Below are 19,208 nucleotides of genomic sequence, written 5' to 3'. Positions count from 1 at the left end.
GTTTTACATTTTTTTCATTAACTGTGCAAAGACAATCAAGTGTGTCTGTGAACATGTACAGCATGTCGTTTCAGCCATGGCCCAAGTCATTGATGACAAATCAGGGACAGCATCTCCCTGGGGCTTATGCAGGGGAGGGGATGGAAGAGACCCCGACAGCACCTACTGCTGTAACTGAAGTCTCTGTCACTAAGGCGGTGTGAGGAGGTGCCAGCAGGGGCCTGAGAAGGGTTTTGATGTCATCTGCCAGTATGTCCTGTGTCCCCTTCGACTCTCCCCTGACCTGGCCGGGATTCTGCAGGTGCTGGCCTGGCTCTAAGAGGATTGGGGCAGGTGGTGAGCTCGACTAGGTCAAGGCCAGGGAAACCTGCTAGGAAGAAGCCCAGGGACTGACAGGGAGGGAGAGAGACCAGGGAAGGAGAGGGAAGGGGGAACATGGGTCTGTGCAGGGCAGAGAGGTGGGAGATGAGTCAGAGGAGGGAAGAGATAGAGGAAGGGGGTGTTGTCTAAATGGCAGAATAAAATCACCCCTTTACTCGGTGCTTCCGGCAAGCCAGGCTGTGTGTTGAGTGCATAAGTGGCACAACTCCATGCCGGTCACACCCCACATGCATGGAGAAGGTGCAGTTGTTACCCAGTCTCATGGATGTCCAGCTGTCCACACGTCCTTCTCCAAATAGTCCAAGAAGCAGATGGGCTCGTCCCAGCTCGATAAGAGTAGCGGGGTTAAAGGCTGTGCTCTCCAGCTGGGCGGCCTGAAGGATGCTCAGCTTGGATATTTTCTGTCTACTCAGAAAGGCACTTAAACACTCTGATGTTTGGTGTAACCCTGCATAGGTAAAGGGATTAAAGGCTGCCAACCTCAAGGGACCTTTTGTAAGATTATTAGAGCACACAGGGCAGCTGCTATCACATGAAAAGTGACACATGCTAGGGGGACCGTGCCTGTTCTGGTTTTGAAGGCAAGAAACTCCTGTGCCTCAGTTTCCCTCTCTCCCTGCCCCTCAGTCTTTCTCTGTCCCTCAGTCTGTTTGTGGGGTCTCAGTCTGTTTTTCTGTGTGCCTTCCTATCAGGGTCTCTCTGTTAAGCCAGAGGCTTTTTCATTATATCCAGGCAGTCTGTCCCCACCTCCAACCACGGCCTCTCACATGTTCCTCCAAATCCCCGCTAATTCTCCCTATGTTTTGCTGAGGCTGTCCTGACCTAAGAGGATTGGAGCATTTGCTAAATGAGAACAGGACTGGGTCAGGGAACTAGCTGTGGGAAGACTCAGAGGCCAGGATGACCACAGGGGCTGGCAAAAGATGCAGGAGAGGACAGAGGGAAGGGGCAGGATGGTATTGGTGCAAGGAGCTAGAGACCAAGAACCCAAAATAAAAATTTTGTAGCTACAGACCCATATATTGCTAGGCCCTTGATTTATGAGAAAGAAAATTACAAGCTTCTCAATAACTTAACAATTGGAAATCCATGAGAAAAAAAGAATCCCTACCTCACACCATACACAATCAATTCTAAGTGAATTAAAGACCTGTGAGGGCTGTCCGGAATGTATCCAGCCGTTGTTACATGGAAAACTAAAACTATAAAAATTTTAGAGAGCAAAACATGTTCATGACCATGTGATAATGAAAGCTTTCTTAAGCAGGCAAGCAAGAGAAAACATTAGTCTTAGAAGGAAAAAGAAAATTGAGCAATTTTCAAAGCAGTAATTCAAGCACTTCAGACTAGTGCCACATGTAAGCTGTCTCCAGAGTAGTAGTAACAGAGGCTTCTAGAAACACCAGCTTTAGGAAACTTTTCCGTCAGTTTGAAAGCAGGGATATCTTGTAAAAGTTATTTTAATATGATTAATAATATTGTGTTTTACAACATATGTCTGCCACTGATGGAAATGAAAAACAAAACAAGACAAAACTGGCCCATAGCACCAGGTAATTTGAGAAATAGTAAAATAGACATTAAAATCAAGAAATGCCATTAATGAAAAAAAAAAAAAACAAATGGGAAAGACGTTTGCAGCAAGTTAATTGCCAAAGAATATGAGAATAAATTCAAATAAAGAAAAACAGGTACAAAAGTGGACACATTATGAGGATTTTTATTGTTCAGTGAACATGTGCCAATCTCAATCTCTCAATCATCGGGGGAATTCACATTAAGACCACAATGAAGTCACAAGCTGGTAGCATGGCAAACATTAAAGTCACAAATCCTGAGGAGGGGGACGCTGACCCCCAGAAGCACTGGGAGAAGCCCTTTAGAAAGCTGTTAGGCTAACGCTAAACATAGCCACGAGCGGCAATCCTCGCCTAGTCCACAGAAATGCTCATGCTCCACCCAGATGACCAGGTGGGGACATTCATAGCAGGGCAACCTGTGATGGCTGCACAGGGAAGGCAGCAAATTGGAACTTTGTCAGCAGGCTGGGTAAAAGGCAGTGCATTAGCCTGAAGAAAGGACCTAGCAGTGAAGACGGAGTTGCAGGCACAACACCCTGTAAATCCAGTTAGGACCTGGGGCCTGGGTCATTTTTATCCACAAAATCATGCCCCTCTTGGGGCCCAGACATGGTGATGGAGACCAAGAAGACCTCAAAGGGGTCTTGGGGTGGGAAGAGGTCTGTGATGTCAGAGAATAAATTAGCTGAGAAGTTGGAGGCATGGGGGCTCTGAGGACACAATGGGCCTGCGATTGGGTCTGGGTGTGGGCCTGGGGGTGGGCTTGGGCCCGGGATTGAGAATGGGCCCGGGATTGGGCCTGAGCCTGACAGTGGGCCTTGGAGTGGGTCTGGGATTGGGCCTGGGGTTGGGCCTGAAATTGGGCCCGGGGCGGCCCGGACGCCCTCCTGGGCACTGTACCCAGGGGCCCCCCAGTCCTGGTCGAGGCTGCAGAAGGCGGGTTCAGCTGCTGAGGAGATTCCTGAGGGGCCAGGCAGAGTGGGGTTCTGGAAACCCGGACCCTGCGGGAACACGGGGCCCCCCGGGGCAGGGGCTCCACCGCCCGGCCCCTCTGGTCGCTGCAGTTGTTGCTGGAGCCGAGAGTCTTTGGCCCTGCGGTTCTTGAACCACACCTGGGGGGGGCAGTGGACAGAGGGGAGTGAGGAGGTGTGAGACACACGGGTGGGTGGGGAGGAAGGAGGAAGGCCGGCCTCAGGCCTCTCCCTCCACCCCAAACCCAATTAGAGGTCCCGGGGGTGAAGGGAGGGGTGGTGGGGCAGGAGGGGCAGGCCTGGCTCCCAGGACCCCAGGAGCCCATGGCCTGGGGAGGCTCTGCGGGAGTGGGTCCCCAGGGTCACAGGCGCACTCTGAGGTCCACGCAGAGGGAGGCTCCGTGGAGCCAGTCTGGGCCTGTCGTGTTGGGTTCATGCCAGCACAGGGTTGAAGTGGGACTTGGGGTGCTGCCCTGGAACCCCTTGCTAGCCAGACCCAGGGGTGGGCTCCTCACTTTTGTGGGAGGGAGGGAGGGGGGCACCAGGACAGTGACAGTGATGGGGAACGGTTCTTGTCATTACTGGGGGTGATGGGGGGGCCAGACCTGCACTTGGTACTCCGTTAGGTTGAGTCGTTCAGCCAGGGCTTGTCGGTCCTCTCGGGTGGGGTGCTCGTTCCTCTCAAAGTGTTTTTCTAGCTCTTCCAGCTGCTGTTTGGTGTAGACGGTGCGCTCCTGCCGCTGCTTCTTTGAGGCATCTGAGGACAGTGGGAAGCCGCCCGAGGGAGGGAGGGCAACAGGCTCAGATGAGTCCCAAAGCAGCCCGCAGCCCTCTAGGGACCCCCTTGCCCTGGCCCAGGCTCGGAGCTCACTCAGGGTCTAAGGTGGGAGGTGGCCCCTGGGTGACAGTGGCTACTTGGACCAGAGGTCCTGGGTCAGTCCCTGGCTCGCCACCTCCTAGCCCAGACCCTGCACCTCTCTGGGCCTCAGTGTCCACATCCTTGAAATGGTTGTGACAACAGCTCCTGCGTTATTAGGGACCCCACAGTTGGGGGAGGCAGGCAGGAGGGCTGTGAGGCAGGGAACTGGCAGGCACTACTTCAGGCATTAGTACAATCGTTGCCTGAGGCATTGCTGTGGGCGTTGTCACAGCAGTAACTAACTGAGTCAAGAAGTCTCAAAACAAGGCCGGGCGGGCGCGGTGGCTCACGCCTGTAATCCTAGCACTCTGGGAGGCCGAGGCGGGTGGATCGCTGGAGCTCAGGAGTTCGAGACCAGCCTGAGCAAGAGCGAGATCCTGTCTCTACTAAAAAAAAAAAAAAATAGAAATGATCTGGACAACTAAAAATATATATATAAAAAGTTAGCCGGGCATGGTGGCGCATGCCTGTAGTCCCAGCTACTCGGGAGGCTGAGGCAGGAGGATCGCTTGAGCCCAGGAGTTTGAGGTTGCTGTGAGCTAGGCTGACGCCACGGCACTCACTCTAGCCCGGGCAACAAAGTGAGACTCTGTCTAAAAAAAAAAAAAAAAAGAAAGTCTCAAACCAAAGTTTCAGATTCCCCTAATCAAAACAGCATGGAGACAAGTTCCAATCGGTTAAAACCAAGATGGTAAAAAAATAGAGGGTGTCACCTGATTTCAGGAAAACACCGCCCCTTCTGTAAATATTCCTCCCCTTGTTAATTAAGCCGATACTTAAATAAAAAGACAATAGAATCCAGGGGTGCTGATTCTATTCTACAGAGAACAGAGAACAGAGAACAAATAAATCTCACTTCTACCTTATGCTGTCTGCTGGCTCCTGAATCCTCTTACACAAAGTCAAGAACCTATTCATTTTTTATTTTTTAATTTTTATTTATTTATTTTGAGACAGAGTCTCACTTTGTTGCCTGGGCTAGAGTGCCGTGGCATCAATCTAGCTCACAGCAACCTCAAACTCCTGGGCTCAAGTGATCCTCCTGCCTCAGCCTCCCGAGTAGCTGGGACTACAGGCATGCACCACCATGCCTGGCTAATTTTTAGTTGTCCAAATAATTTGTTTCTGTTTTTAGTAGAGACGGGGTCTTGCTCTTGCTCAGGCTGGTCTCAAACTCCTCAGCTCAAACAATCCGCCCGCCTGGGCCTCCCAGGGTGTTGGGATTACAGGCGTGAGCCACCATGCCCGGTCTCGTCTCAAGAACCCACTTAGACTTCAGGTGGCTCCCAACATGGGGAGTCACTTTCCTGTGCCAGGCTCCTCACCCCACAGCACCCCTGGCTGGTGCCTCAGGCCTGCTCTGCCCTCCCCCAGCTCCCCCTCCCATCCAAGGGCTAAAGGACCCCGGACACTTGGGGGGAGGGGACCATGTGCCCAGTCCTCTGCTCAACTCACTTGCATAATTTCATTTCCCAAACACCGCTAAATCCCCCCCACTCCAGAGGGCAGGAAGCCATCCTACACAAGCCCAGTCCTTCTCTGGGTGCCCCAGCTGCCACTCTGCAGCCAGGGCCACAAGATCAGCCCGGGACCCTCACGTCCCCACCCCCACTCACCCTGCGAAGGGTTGGGGTTGTCCATCCTGCTCCCGCTCTGCCTCGAACGTGCTGCTGCACTCACAGGACCCAGGGCTTAAATATGATTCACCTCCAAGGCGTGCCCACCCAGGCCCACCCTGCTGGGACCCTCCCTTTCCTACCCCACCCTGCAGTCCCTGCCCCCTGAAGGAGCTGAATGATTGATTAATCCTTTCATTATTGAGCAGCTATTGTTTGCGGGGTTTGGGGGGGGGTGGGAGGGCCGGGGGGGCAGGGCTGGGAGACTCCTGTGGCCAACACAACTTTACTTTCACCCCCGTGGGGCTCTAGCCCAGGGGGAGGTGGCATTCTTCCTCGACAAGGGACTCCAGGGTGTCATTCAGCATCATTACCCGTGGTAGGGTCCCCATCCTAGGACAAGCAGCCAGTCCCCTGGGGCCAATGCCAGGGTGCCTGCTCCTTCCACCTCCCTGCTGCCCACCTGGTGCAGCCACCACCCCTCCTGCCTGGGTCATCCAGCAGCCTCCTCCCCAGTCCCTTGAGGCCACTCTGGCCCCCGCCATCCATCCTTGAAGTTGACCCTATGCCTGGGCGTGGGGCAAAGTTCTGATGGGCGTTCAGGAGGACTGTGAACAAACCAGCTTCTGATGCATACATGGGACCCACAAATTTGTCACACGAGTCCAGTCCCTCAGAGGTGCAGCTACTCTGCCAGACACCTGGCTGCCCTCATGGCAGGGTCTGTGTGGGCTCAGGGGTCAGGGAGACCAACCAGGGTCACAGTCGTGGGAGCCAGAGATGACCCAGGCAATCAAATCCAAAATTAAATAAAACATAGACATTGTTATCACAGGTCTATTCATTATTTTCAGTTGCTCCTTGGAGTTCTGTCAAGCAAAGTACCATGTCTATCCACCGTCCCTCATCTCGAATATTGTCACACTTTATATACAGGACACGCTGGGACCACAGGGGTGACCATGAAAGCAATGTCCCTGCCTTCAGAGATTTTTCACTGTGGCTATTTACTTGGCCAATAAAGGCATAAATAGGTGAACAAACTCACTGATAATAATTTGTGAAAATGTAAGTTTCAATATAAAAAGTTCACGGCAGCATTATTCACAAGAGCCTAAAAGGAGAAACAACCAAAACATCCATCACCTGGTCAATGGATAAACAAAAACCCTCAAAACCATTCCACTAAGAATGAAGTGGACACGAAGGGCCACATATTGTATGACTCCATGTATATGAAATGTCCAGAATAGGTAAATCCATAGAGACAGAAAGTAGATTAGTGATGGCCAGGGGTAGATTAGTGATGGCCAGGGGCTGGGGGGGGGACAGTAATTGGGACTTAACTGCTAATAGCTATGAAGTTTCTCTTGTGGGGGATGAAAATGTTCTGAGATTGATTGTGTTGATGGATGTACGACTCTGCAATATACTAAAAAAAAAAAAAAAAACCCAAACATTGAACTGTATACTTTACTTATTTTATTATTTTTTTTGAGGCAGAGTCCCGCTCTGTCACCCTGACTAGAGTGTCATGGCGTCAGCCTAGCTCGCAGCAACCTCAAACTCCTGGGCTCAAGCAACCCTTCTGCCTCAGCCTCTCGAGTAGCTGGGACTACAGGCATGCACCACCATGCCCGGCTAATTTTTTCTATATATTTTTAGTTGTCCAGCTAATTTCTTTCTATTTTTTAGTAGAGATGAGGTCTCACTCTTGCTCAGGCTGGTCTCGAGCTCCTGAGCCCAAATGATCCTCCCGCCTCAGCCTCCCAGAGTGCTAGGATTACAGGTGTGAGCCACCGTGCCCGGCCGAACTGTATACTTTAAATGGGTGAATTTTATGTATGTGGATTACTTATCAATAAAAAATATAAAACCGGCGAGGTGGCTGGCACTTTTAGCCCCAGCTACTTAGAAGGCTTGAGGTGGGAAAATCACTTCAGACCAGGACTTGAAGGCTGCAGTGAGCTAGGATTGTGCCACTGCATTCCAACCCTGGGCAACAGAGGGAGAGAGGGAGACCCTGTATCTAAATGTGTGTGTGTGTGTGCATACATATAAACTAATGCAGTGCTCATTATATTGCCAACTGGACTGGCCAAGAAGAAAGAAATGGATCAAGCACCTAAACCTGGGAAACGCGGCTTTCTCTCGCCATTGGTGGAGTGCAGCTTGGCAGAGATGTTTGGAGATTTTGGAGACCTACTTATTGGCATCTCTTAAAGGATAGAATGTATCTAGTACCCCTTGACTCAGTGATTTTATTGTAAGAGATATATCCTGGGACAATACTTGCCCCCATGTGAACAACCATAAATATATATGGACGTTCAGTGTAGCCTTTATTTGAAATATCAATTAATTCATGCCCATGAATAAGAGGCTGGTTAAATAATTTGTGGCAACTTTATTTTTTTTTTAATTTTTTCTTTCTCTAATATGCTGCTGCTAGGAGGCATTTGTGGCAACTTTAGACGATGGTATGCTAATTCAGAGTTAAAAAAAGGAATGAAGGGGGTAAAACTATTACTAACAACTAATGATTTTTAGTGCATTTATTGTTTTATTTGTGTGGTGGATATCTGTCTTCCTCTTGCTGAAATAAGTGTATCCTGAACACAGGGACTGTCTTAGATTGTTTCTTTTTTTTTTCATTTTGCTTCTTTTTTTGTTTTTTCTTTCTTTCTGTGATTTTTTCTTTTTTGCTCCTGAATCTCCCCATGTCTACAATAGGAAAAGCTCAAAGTTGCTGGCTAACGATGCATGAAATGATTGAGGCTGCAGTTTTTCATATTAAGTGTTATCTCAGGCATATTGTTTATTTTAATTAATGTATATACTTAATAAGCACTTGCAAAAAATATATACACATATAACACGTTTAAATTAACAAAATAAAACACCCAACCAAAATTAATCGCCCAAGGAGTATGGGGAATGTTCATTTTCTCTTTCTCTCTCTTTTTTTTTTTATTATTTCTTTATTTTAAAATTTCTCTTCCATTTTTTTCTTTACCTCATCAAGTCAGTGAACATATTCTTTTTCTTACTGCTTCATTTTTTTTTTTTTTTTAATTTGCAAGCAGGAAAATAGGAAACATTTCTGGCTTTGGATGCCACACCGGGGCACATGTCATGCTGTCCCCCAAGAGGTCCCCCTCTGCCCTCTGTTCTCCTGCTGCCTTCAGGGTTGGATGAAAATCCTGAGAGAGCCCACTCTCAAATGGAGGGGGAGGAATCTTTGAGGATTCCCACTGGGGCTTTCCAGGCAACCAAACGCCATATTCCTAGATTTAGGTGGGTGTAGGGTGGTCATCTGCGGCCTGGCACCCACTTGGGCAAAAGAGATAGGAGTAGGAGTGAAGTCAGTGGAAATGTGTGCTAAGAGGAAAGGGTTAGGGGTTAATCCATTCATTTTTGATTCTTTCAGAACAGAAACAATGGCTCTCTCCTTGTCCTTCAATTCCTTAATCTCTTCTTGTTTTCTTGTTTTTTGACAGAGTCAGTCTGTTGGCTAGGATAGAGAGCAGTGTTGTCATCACAGCTCATAGCAACCTCAAACTTCTGGGCTCAGATGATCCTCCTGTAGCCGCCCAAGCAACTGGAACTACAAGCAGGACCCCTGGCTAATTTTTCTATTTCTTGTAGAGACAGAGGCCTTGCTCTTGCTCAGACTGGTCTCGAACTCCTGACCTCAAGCAATTCTCCCGCCTTAGCCTCCCAGAGTGCTAGGATTATAGGTGTGAGCCACTACACCCAGCCCTTAATCTCCTCTTTCACTCCTTCCCCTGCAAGCCCTGATCCTGGGGCTTCCTGTAGGGTCAGATCATCTCTGCCCCCACCCCGAACACACCCACAGACCCCTCCCCGTCTTCTCTGCACTGTGAGGGTGTCTCTTGATGTATGGGTGGGAGCTCATGAAGGGTGTGTGGGCAATGAAGAGTTTGGGCTTTGAAGACAATGTCAGGTAGATGGAGGGGGCTGAAAGAGCAGGGTTGGTCTCTGCCTTCTAGAACTTTCTGGCCCAGCTGTCTTTTAGTCACTGGGGTTCCTATCAGTGTCTAGACATTGCTGTCTGCCTCCTTCTGTTTACATTCATTCTTGAAATACCGTCAGTCCTTATCTGTAAATTTCTTGGCATTCTAAAATTTCTTTGTAACCCCCAAATCAACACTCAGTGTGCTTTCCTAGTCATTCTCAGACGTGTGCAGAGCTGCAAAAAAACTGAGTCACCCCATAACGACATTCCCAGCAGAGGTCGAACAAAGCCACCCTCTGCCTTGTTTCAGCTCTTATACTGTAAACAAGTGTCCATTTTGAGGTATATTTAGTGCCCTGTTTTTGTATCTTTGTGCTTTTAAAAATTGTGGTAAAATACACATAACACAATAGTTATCATTTTAATCAGTGTATACAGTGGCATCAGATACATTCACAATATTATTACTATTATACACTATTATCACTATCTATACCTAAAACTTTTTTGTTATCCCCAGTAAAAACTCTGTACCCATTATGTAATAATTCCCCTTTCCTCCTCCCCCAGCCCAGATCATCTCTATTCTATTTTTTGTCTCTAAGAATTTGACCAAGTATCTCATTATAAGTGGAATCACGTAATATCTGTCCTGTATCTGGCTTATTTCACTAAGCATGTTTTCGAGGTCCAACTACGTTGTAGCATATACCATAATTTCATTCCTGGCTGGGTGCAGTGGCTCACGACTGAATATCCAGTACTTTGGGAGGCCGAGGTGGGAGGACCGCTTGAGGCCAGGAGTTTGAGACCAACCTGGGGAACATAGTGAGACCCCTGTCTCTACGAAAAAATTAAAAATTAGCCAGGTGTGGTGGCACGTGCCTGTAGTCCCAGCTGCCCAGGAGGCTAAGGTGCGAGGATCATTTGAGCCCAAGAGTTCAAAGTTGCGGTGAGCTTTGATCATGACGCTGTACTCCAGCAAGGGTGACAGAGTGAGACCTTGTCTCTAAAACCAAAACAAAACAAAAAAAATCATTCCTTTTTATGACTGAATGACATTCCATTGTATGTACATACCACGTTTTGTTTATCCATTCATCTGTTGATGGACACTCAGGTTGTTTCTACCATTCAGTCTTATGAATAACTCTGCTATGAACATGGGTGTACAAATAGCTGTTTGAGTCCTTGCATTTAATTCTTTTGCAGCTATATCTAGGAGTGCTTCTGGTTGGGTCATAAGGTATTTTTGTGCTTTTTATTGGTGATTTTCCGGTTTAAAATGTCCCCCAGGCTGGGTGTGGTGTCTCACGCCTGTAACCCTAGCACTCTGGGAGGCCGAGGCAGGAGGATCGTTTGAGCTCAGGAGTTCGAGACCAGCCTGAGCAAGAGTGAGAGCCTGTCTCTACTAAAAAATATAGAAAGAAATTAGCTGGACAACTAAAAATATATATAGAAAAAATTAGCTGGGCGTGGTGGCGCATGCCTGTAGTCCCAGCTACTCAGGAGGCTGAGGCAGGAGGATCACCTGAGCCCAGGAATTTGAAGTTGCTGTGAGCTAGGCTGACACCACCACACTCTACCCTGGGCAACAGAGTGAGACTCTAAAATAAATAAATAAAAACAAAAATAAAATGTCCCCCAAGCATAATAGTGCAGAAGTATTGTCTGGGTTTTCCTAAGCACAAGAAGGCTGTGATGTAACTCACAGAGAAAACATGTGTGTTCGAGAAGATTTGCTGAGGCATGAGTTACAATGCTGTTGGCCCTGAGTTCCATTCAAATGAATCAACAATATATATTAAATAAGATGTCTTTAAACAGAAACACACAGAAACCAAGGTGATGGATTGATCTGTTGATGACAATATTGTGAACAGAGGCTTGTAGGAACCTGACCCTATATTTCCCCTGGGAACAATGGTTCTATATTGGCTAATACAGCGTTCATGGTGACTTCGTAGAACTTAACCAGTAAGAATAATGGGAATTGACTATCAAGTGTCTATCAAGTGCTCAGTGCATTCGAGGGACTGATCTGTGCTCCTCCAGGTGGTCAGCAGACACACTCCTTGTCCTCACTGAGTGCACAGTCCAAGGGGAAGGCAGGATCACAGAATCACAGCGAAGAATGTCAAAAGTTGAACTCACATCAGCACTTCCAAGGGAGGTGGCTTTGCAAAGACTTCACAGGGTCTCTGATCTAATCTGGGTGCGGGTGGGGTGAGTCCAAAAATTCCCTGCAAGGTGTTAGGAATGTAACTCTGGTGCCCAAACAGCTTTCTGCCTCCGGAAGTTCCTCTCACTGTCTCATCCTCACCTATTCAGAAGGTTCTAGAAAGAATGTGATTGGTGGAATCTGTGAGGTCCAGGGGCTGCCTGCAGAATGGTGTCCTTGGGAGAGAGGCCCAGAGCCTTTATCAGATGTCGGAAGGAAAACCGATGCTCTCCCTGCTCCTCTGTTCTGGGGAGCTCCCGACAGCAGCCCGGGGCTCCCCGGCTTCCCGGGCTGGAGGGAAAGGGTGAACGGCCAACACCTGTCCCATAAAAACACACATGCCAAGAACGGATGATTCTGGATGAGAAAGTAAGGCCCTACAGACAGGGGAGATGCTCCAAAAACGCAGGCAGAGGCGTTGGGCGCTGAAGTGTCCACGGAGGTGAGAGCCAAGTTGGGGACACACTTTCCAGTCACGGGGAGCAAGACATCTCAGCTTCCAGGTCCCCTCTCTACCCCTTTGTGTCCCCGTCTTTCTGCCGCTCTGTTTCCCCCTTTGCCCCCCTCCTCTGTCCCTCAGTTTCCCCTTCTGGCTGCCCCTCGCGGGGTCTCAGTGTGTGAGCTGTGCTGGGCCCAGGGGGGTTTCATCATATCCTGGCCACCCCCACCCCCCGTCCCCCAAATCCGATCTAATTCTGTCTCTGCTCTGCCGAGGCTGGCCTGGCCTAAGAGGATTGGAGCATTTGCTAACGGGGACCAGGCCAGGGTCAGAGAGCCGGCAGCGCGGAGACCGCGGCGCCAGGACGGCCACAAGGGGGCGGCAGAGGACGCGGGACGGGAGCGCGCGCGGGCGGGGCGCGCACACCCGGGCTGTTCAGGAAACCCGGTTGAAGGGGTTACAAGGACGCCAGCGTTGTTGATTTTTAAAGTCTGTCATGCACTTACATCTTGACTTCCTACTCACTCTCCTCTCTCTGTCCCTTTGGGGGTAACAGGAGATTCTGGAGACTGGGAAAGGGGGTGCAAGTGCAGGGGTCTGGGGGTGTCAGGCCAGGGGACTCCCGGGCTGGCCATGGTCTGGGAGGGGGTGACATGGAAGGAAACTAGGGGAGCCCAGGGGTCTCTCTCTGACGCGAAGCATCTTGCAGCTTTGAGCTGTCGAAGCAAAACATTAAAAAAAAATTTGATTCAAAATTCAAAGGACATTTTAAATGAAGTTTAAAATATTTAAAAATATTTTTAAAATTCCACAGTTTTAATTTCTAATACAGTAAGTAGCAATAGATATAACTGATATCAACCAAAGGTCTTTGGATCCTCAATTGCTTCAAATTTCGAGAGCTGGGGAGGACCCTGAGGTGTGTTTTGGGGACTTGGGGAAAGTCTTTTTTATTTCCTCAAACTCCTGGGCTCAAGCAATCCTCCTGCCTCAGTCTACCAAGTAGCTGGGACTACAAGCATGCACCACCATGCCTGGCTAAATTTTTTATTTTTTATTGAGACGTGTTCTCTCTGTATTGCCCAGGCTGGTCTCGAATTCCTGGCCTCAAGTGAGCTTCCTGCCTCCCATAGTGCGGGGACTACAGGTGTGAGGCACTGTGCCCTGGCTGGCAGCTGTCCTTAAAGGGGGTCCAGGGACTCCCGGGGACTATCAAGACCCTCACAGGGGGCTGGTGAGATCACAACTATTGTCATAATAATGCTAATATTTTCCCTTTTCACTTCATTCCCTCACCAGTTGACAGTGGCGTGTTCCAGAGGCTGTAAGACACAAGATATCTCAACAGACCCAATGTGGTAGCAGCTATGAGAATTCAGCTGTTTTCAGCTGGGCCCTACATTAAAGAGGTTGGCAACAGCAAGACTATAAACAATGTCACTCTTCTCACTAACATTTCATTTTGGAAAATATGGTTTTTTTTTTTCATTAAAAAACATGCCATTTTATGTTAACATGTCATGGGTTTATTTCAGTTATTTTAAATGGGTCAAATAGATTATGTTGTTTCTCAATTTTAATTTTTATTCAGGTAAATGGCAATAGCTATAACTGATCTGAACAAATGCCCTTTGAGTATTCAATGGTTTTTAAGAACACAAAGAAATCCTGTGAGCAAGGAGGTATAGACCCTTCTCTGCGCAGGATTGTTCTATGTGGATGAAGCAGAAGGAACTTACCTATTCTGCTACTGACGGGCATGTGGGTAGCTTCCAATTTGGGACTATTGTGAAGACTGGTGCTAGGAACTTCTTGTTCTTGTCTTTTTGGTGAAATAAAGACAATTTCTGTTGGGTACCAAGGAATGAAAGCACTGGGTCATACAGTAGGCATGCCTTCAACTTTTAAAAATACTGCCAAACCAGTTTGCAAAAGGGGCTCTAGTATAATACTTTACTTGCAGTGTGTGAGAGTTCCGATTGCCCCACATCCTCGACAGCACATGGTATTGTCAGTCTTTCATTTTAGCCATCCTGGTGGGACATGGAGTTATCACTACGAGCTTTTAATTTGCACTTCCCTGATGACTGATGAACGTGAGCCCTGTGTTATTCATTGACAGATTAGTTGCCATCCTCACTTTTGAAATGCCAAAGTCTTTTACAAACTGGATGGATTTCAAGGCAATGATGTTTCATGACCTCAACGAGTGGAGCCAGAGTCATCAGTGTCCCTGCCCTGGGGTCAACCTGTGAGGCCGGTTCTCAGAGCTCAGGTGTTCAGCATCCACCGAGCCCGGGTTCCCACCGGAGCAGTTGTCCTCACAGGTGAGGTCTGAACACTCACACCCGCCTCGTGGGGGGCAGACATGCGGATGAGCCCATTCCACAGGTGGGGAAACTGAGCCCGGCAAGGAGGAAGGTGCCCACTGCAGGTCAGGCAGCTGATGACAGTAAGGACCTCCAGGGGTTCCGCACTGCTCACTGTGTGCAGCCAGGACCTTGGGGACAAGAGCCTGGGGAACAATAACCCAGTGCAGACTTCCTACAAGTAGCTCCTAGTGTCAGCCCCACTTCACAGAGCAGGAAACTGAAACTCAGAGAAGCTGAGTCTCCAGTTTTATCACACACATCAGTGGCAAGGCCAGGACTGAGCCAGCACCTGCCCCCAGAGCCTGTGCCCTGTTGACCCCCAGGCTACCCGGCCTCTTAGGACGCTCACCACAGCCCCACAGACCTTAGAGGTCCGTTTCTCAGATGAGGAAACTGAGGCTAGGAAAGGTTCTGTCAACTCCTGAGGTCACGCAGGTCATGAGTGGCAGAACCAGGGATGGAATTCAAATCTCTCTGGCCCCAAAGCCCCACTCTTTAGCCCCAAATCTACCTGGGGTCCCTGGAAGTGGAATGAGTCCAGCCCCCTCCCCTGATCCCACCATAGGCCAGGCCTGTGACACAGGTTTCCCATGGCACATCTGACAGGACCGCCATGAAAACTGTCATTGTCCCCACGTTACAGATTAGGAAACTGAGGCCCCGTGAAGGGCCCAAGGCCACACAGTGAGAAAGGGATGTGGTATAAGCCCAGTCTCGTGTGCCTACACATCAGCCCTTGGCAAGACCACCCCCAGCTCTGCCACGTTCAGGGCCCTCCCTTGTCAGCCCCTCCAGCTTCCCTCTGCCACCCCATGGCCACTCTGTCCAGTGGGGAAAAGGAGCTGAGTGGATGGTCCCACTACCGGACATGGCACATGGGGAAAACCTGGATTCATGGCACAGTTAGAGCCTGAACTAATCAGCTCAGCAGTGATGTGATCCCTGAAGCGTCCAGAGTTTTAGACATCAGTGGCAGCCCCACCGTCTGACCTTGCTCTGCTGCAGTCACAAGCCCTTGGTCCTTTTGGTAAAACCACATCACACCTCTTTTCTGTGAGTCACTCTACCTGCTCTGTCCTGGTTCTATTCATTCATTCATTCCATCCGTATTTATTGAGCACCTACTTTGTGTCGGACACTGTCCCAGGCACTGGGAATACAAGACAGGCAAGGTGCCAGCCCTCCTGACAGGGGCAGACAAGAAACAGGGTGTCAAGAGTTTTCCATAAAATACAGCAGGGTGACCGTGCTAGGGAGGTAAGGGGGTGCAGGTGTGAGGAGGCCCACAATCCTGCAGTAGAGTCTGGACTGAAACGTATCAACAATCTGGTCCTACCTAGGACGCTCCAGCATCCCGCAGGGCCTGGGGCTGCCACAGTCTAACCCCACTCCCTGCTGTAGTCACAGACATTATAGTAAGTCTCAGAGTCAGGTAGTATGAGTTCTTCAACTTGCTTTTTCCCCCCAAGACTGTTTTAATTTTTCTAGGTCTTTTCTATTTCCATATAAACTTCAGAATCAGTTTGTCAATTTTTGCAGAAAAATCTTGCTGATTGGGATTGCAGTGAAGCTAAAGAATAGTTTAGGCAGAACTGATGTCTTAATAGTGTTGAGTATGCCAATCCATGAACATGGTATATTTCACTGTTGACTTGGGTCTTCTTCAATTTCTCCCAGCAGTGCTTTGTAGTTTTCAGTAGGACAATTATCTGGTAGAAGAGGTCACAGGACTTATGGATGGATTGGATATGTAGGGTGAGAAGAAGGGGTTGGGGACCAGGCTGAATGCTCAGATTTCTGCTTGAGCCAGTGGGTGTAGATGAGAAAGAAAGCAACTTGCCTCAGGTGACCCAGCTCAGAGGGGGGACACATATTTTGATTCAGCTTAATTGACCCCAGGGCCACATGCATGATCATCTGAAACCCACCTCTCTTCACCCCCATCCCCAGAGCCAACCAGTGCCAAAATTCCCAGGGGAAGTGATTTAGAGTGGCTGACACCTTCTCCCTCCTGCAAAGACCTATTTTCTCCTCCTGTCCCCAAACAGCCAACCTTCCTTCCCTGCTCCAGTGCCACAGGGTCTGTTCCAGGACTGGATTCTCCCATCAGTGCCTCCTGACTGGTCACCAAGGGTCAGACGGCCCCTCCCGCTCTTGCTGTCACCCCTGGCTCTTCAAGCTAATGAGACCTGCCCTGATTCCCCAGCCAGGCCAGCAGCCTTAATCCCTCCTAGCAGGGGGACTGGGGGAGGGGGAGAAGAAAGAAAGGGCCCCTTATGGTGAGACACAATGACCCAGCCACAAGGAGGGATTACTGAGTGTGTGTGTGTGTGTGTGAGAGTGGAGCAGACCCGCGTGGGGCCCAGGAGCCAGGGAGGTACATCCAGAGAGACAGATGAGAGGAGACACAGAGAGGGACAAAGAAAACCAGAAGTGCAGAGCAAGAGTGGTACCAAGACAGGGAGAAAGAACAGAAGGGGGACCCAGAGAGGAAGAAGGGACAGAGAGTGAAGCTCCCCAGAGGCCAGGCTGGATAAGGAAGGACAGAGGGACCAAGACGGGCTGAGGTGCAGGGACAGGAGGACAGAAACAGGGCACAGGGAGGGACAGACAGACACGGGGGAGGGGGAGACAGAGAGGATAAGAGAGACCGAGACAGTAATACGGGTTAATCAATAAGGACAGGGACAGAGAGGAGCAGGCGGAGCATGACAGAGTTCACAGGCAAATAGGCAGAAGTGGCAGAGCCTGAGGGCCCCCAAAAGAGAAACTGAGGCAGGGAGACCCTAAACAAAGACCAAAGGTGTGGGGAGAGGGAGAGGGAGAAGATGGGAAGAGAAAGTGGAGAATTTCTTGTCCGACAAAACACAGGAAGAGAAAAAAGGGAAACTGAGGCAAGAAAAAAAGTGAACAATGAGGGAGGATGAAGATGAGCTACTTGGCAGACAGACTGTTTGGGAGAGAAAGGGGGATCCCAGAGAGCCCTGTGCCCCTTGTTTTCCAAATGATCTCTCAGGAATACCTGGCCTTTCTCTCCTTCCTCTTTGATGTTTCTCTCTTGGGACAATAGCCCAAAGCTGGAGGGACACCAGTTAGACCTAAGGAAGCACTTCCCTGAGGAGTAGGGGGGATTATGGTCACGGGCGGGAGCTGGGGCCTCTCCCTATCGGCCCTAATTGCCAAGATGTCATGGGGGAGGGGAGGGGATTAAGCAGACGGGTGCCCCTCCCCCTCCCAGCCAATGTCACCTCCTGGCGTCCAGTCGAGTCCCCCACCTTGACCAGGATTACCCTCCGAGATCCAGGCCATGGCAAATGACATCACTCCCAGCCTGGGCTTAAAATCTCCCTGTGTGAGGGGACCCGTTTCCTTCAGCCTCTGCTGTCTGGAGACTCTGACCAGGACCTGGGCCACCAGGGGAGCCCCGTCCCTCCTTGCTGAAGGTGAGTGTCTGCAGGAGCAGGGGCACCGAGGAAGGGGCAGGAAGGGGCAGACAGGGCAGAAGGCGGGTGGATTTTATCTGTGGCTGTGCTCTCAGTGGCTGGCGTGTGATGTTTGCTGAACAGTCACACATGGGACAGAGGGGCCGTGCTGGCATTTGGGGAAAGGGGACCGGGCTGTGCCAGCGCCAGGAGGAAGTGAGGTTAGCCAGTGGGGACTGGCCCACGGCACGCGGGGCACTGAGCATTCAGGGGTGGCTTGTTGGCGAGGTGATGCTATCAGGCCCCACGGTGTCCAGGATGGGGGCCTGTCACCTGGTTCCAAGACAACTCCTGATCCCGGTTGTAGTTCCTTTAAAACTCATCGCTGCCTGAAATTTCCCTCTCGTTTGTGCGAGAGGGACTGCCTGTCTCCCTTGCTGAACCTTGATTTCCTCCCAGTGCCTGGCGTGGGGTTGGGATTCGCTTATACTATTTGCTGAGTGGATGGATGGGTGGCAGAAATTGGCCCGAAGAGACACACATGGAGGGGCCGAGGTCTGGGCTGCAGCAGCAGGGACGGAGGGTAGACTTCAGAGACTGCCCGAGGGGGCCGGGAGTATGACGGTTTGGGGGTCACTGTGCGGTGAATTGATCACTGGGGGCCTCGTTGCACCAAAAGGCTCTGGCTTTCCCAGGTCCTATCTCGGGTAGTGGACACAGGCACCCAGCTGCTTGTCCCCACTGGACGAGTGGCCACGGGGGCAGCAGACGGAGGCTGGAGGGGCGGGAGGGGGGCCCTGAATGTGGCAGAGCCGGCCGGGGTGGGGGTGGTCTTGCCAAGGGCTGACATGTAGGCACGTGAGACTGGGTTTACACCACACCATTTTCTCACCTGTGTGGCCTTGGGCCCTTCATGCGGCCTCAGTTTCCTCATCTGTAACGTGGGGACAATGACAAGTTGTCATGCTGATCCTGTCAGATGAGCCATGGGAAACCTGTGTTACAGGCCTGGCCTATGGTGGGATCACGGGAGGAGGCTGGATTCATCCCACTTCCAGGGACCCCAGGTAGATTTGGGACTAAAGAGTGGGGCTCTGGGGCCAGAGAGATTTGAATTCTATCCCTGGTTCTGCCACTCATTGCCCATGTGACCTCAGAATTGACAGAACCTTTCCTAGCCTCAGTTTCCTCATCTGAGAAATGGATCTCTAAGGTTGTGGGGCTGCGGTGAGCGTCCTAAGAGGCCGGGTAGCCTGGGGGTCAGGAGGGCACAGGCTCTGGGGGCAGGTGCTGGCTCAGTCCTGGCCT

The sequence above is a fragment of the Lemur catta genome, chromosome 19 (genome assembly GCF_020740605.2).
Source record: "Lemur catta isolate mLemCat1 chromosome 19, mLemCat1.pri, whole genome shotgun sequence".
NCBI classification, from domain to species: Eukaryota; Metazoa; Chordata; class Mammalia; order Primates; family Lemuridae; genus Lemur; species Lemur catta.
The sequence above is the reverse complement of the archived record's forward strand: the minus strand, read 5'-3'. Positions refer to the sequence as shown.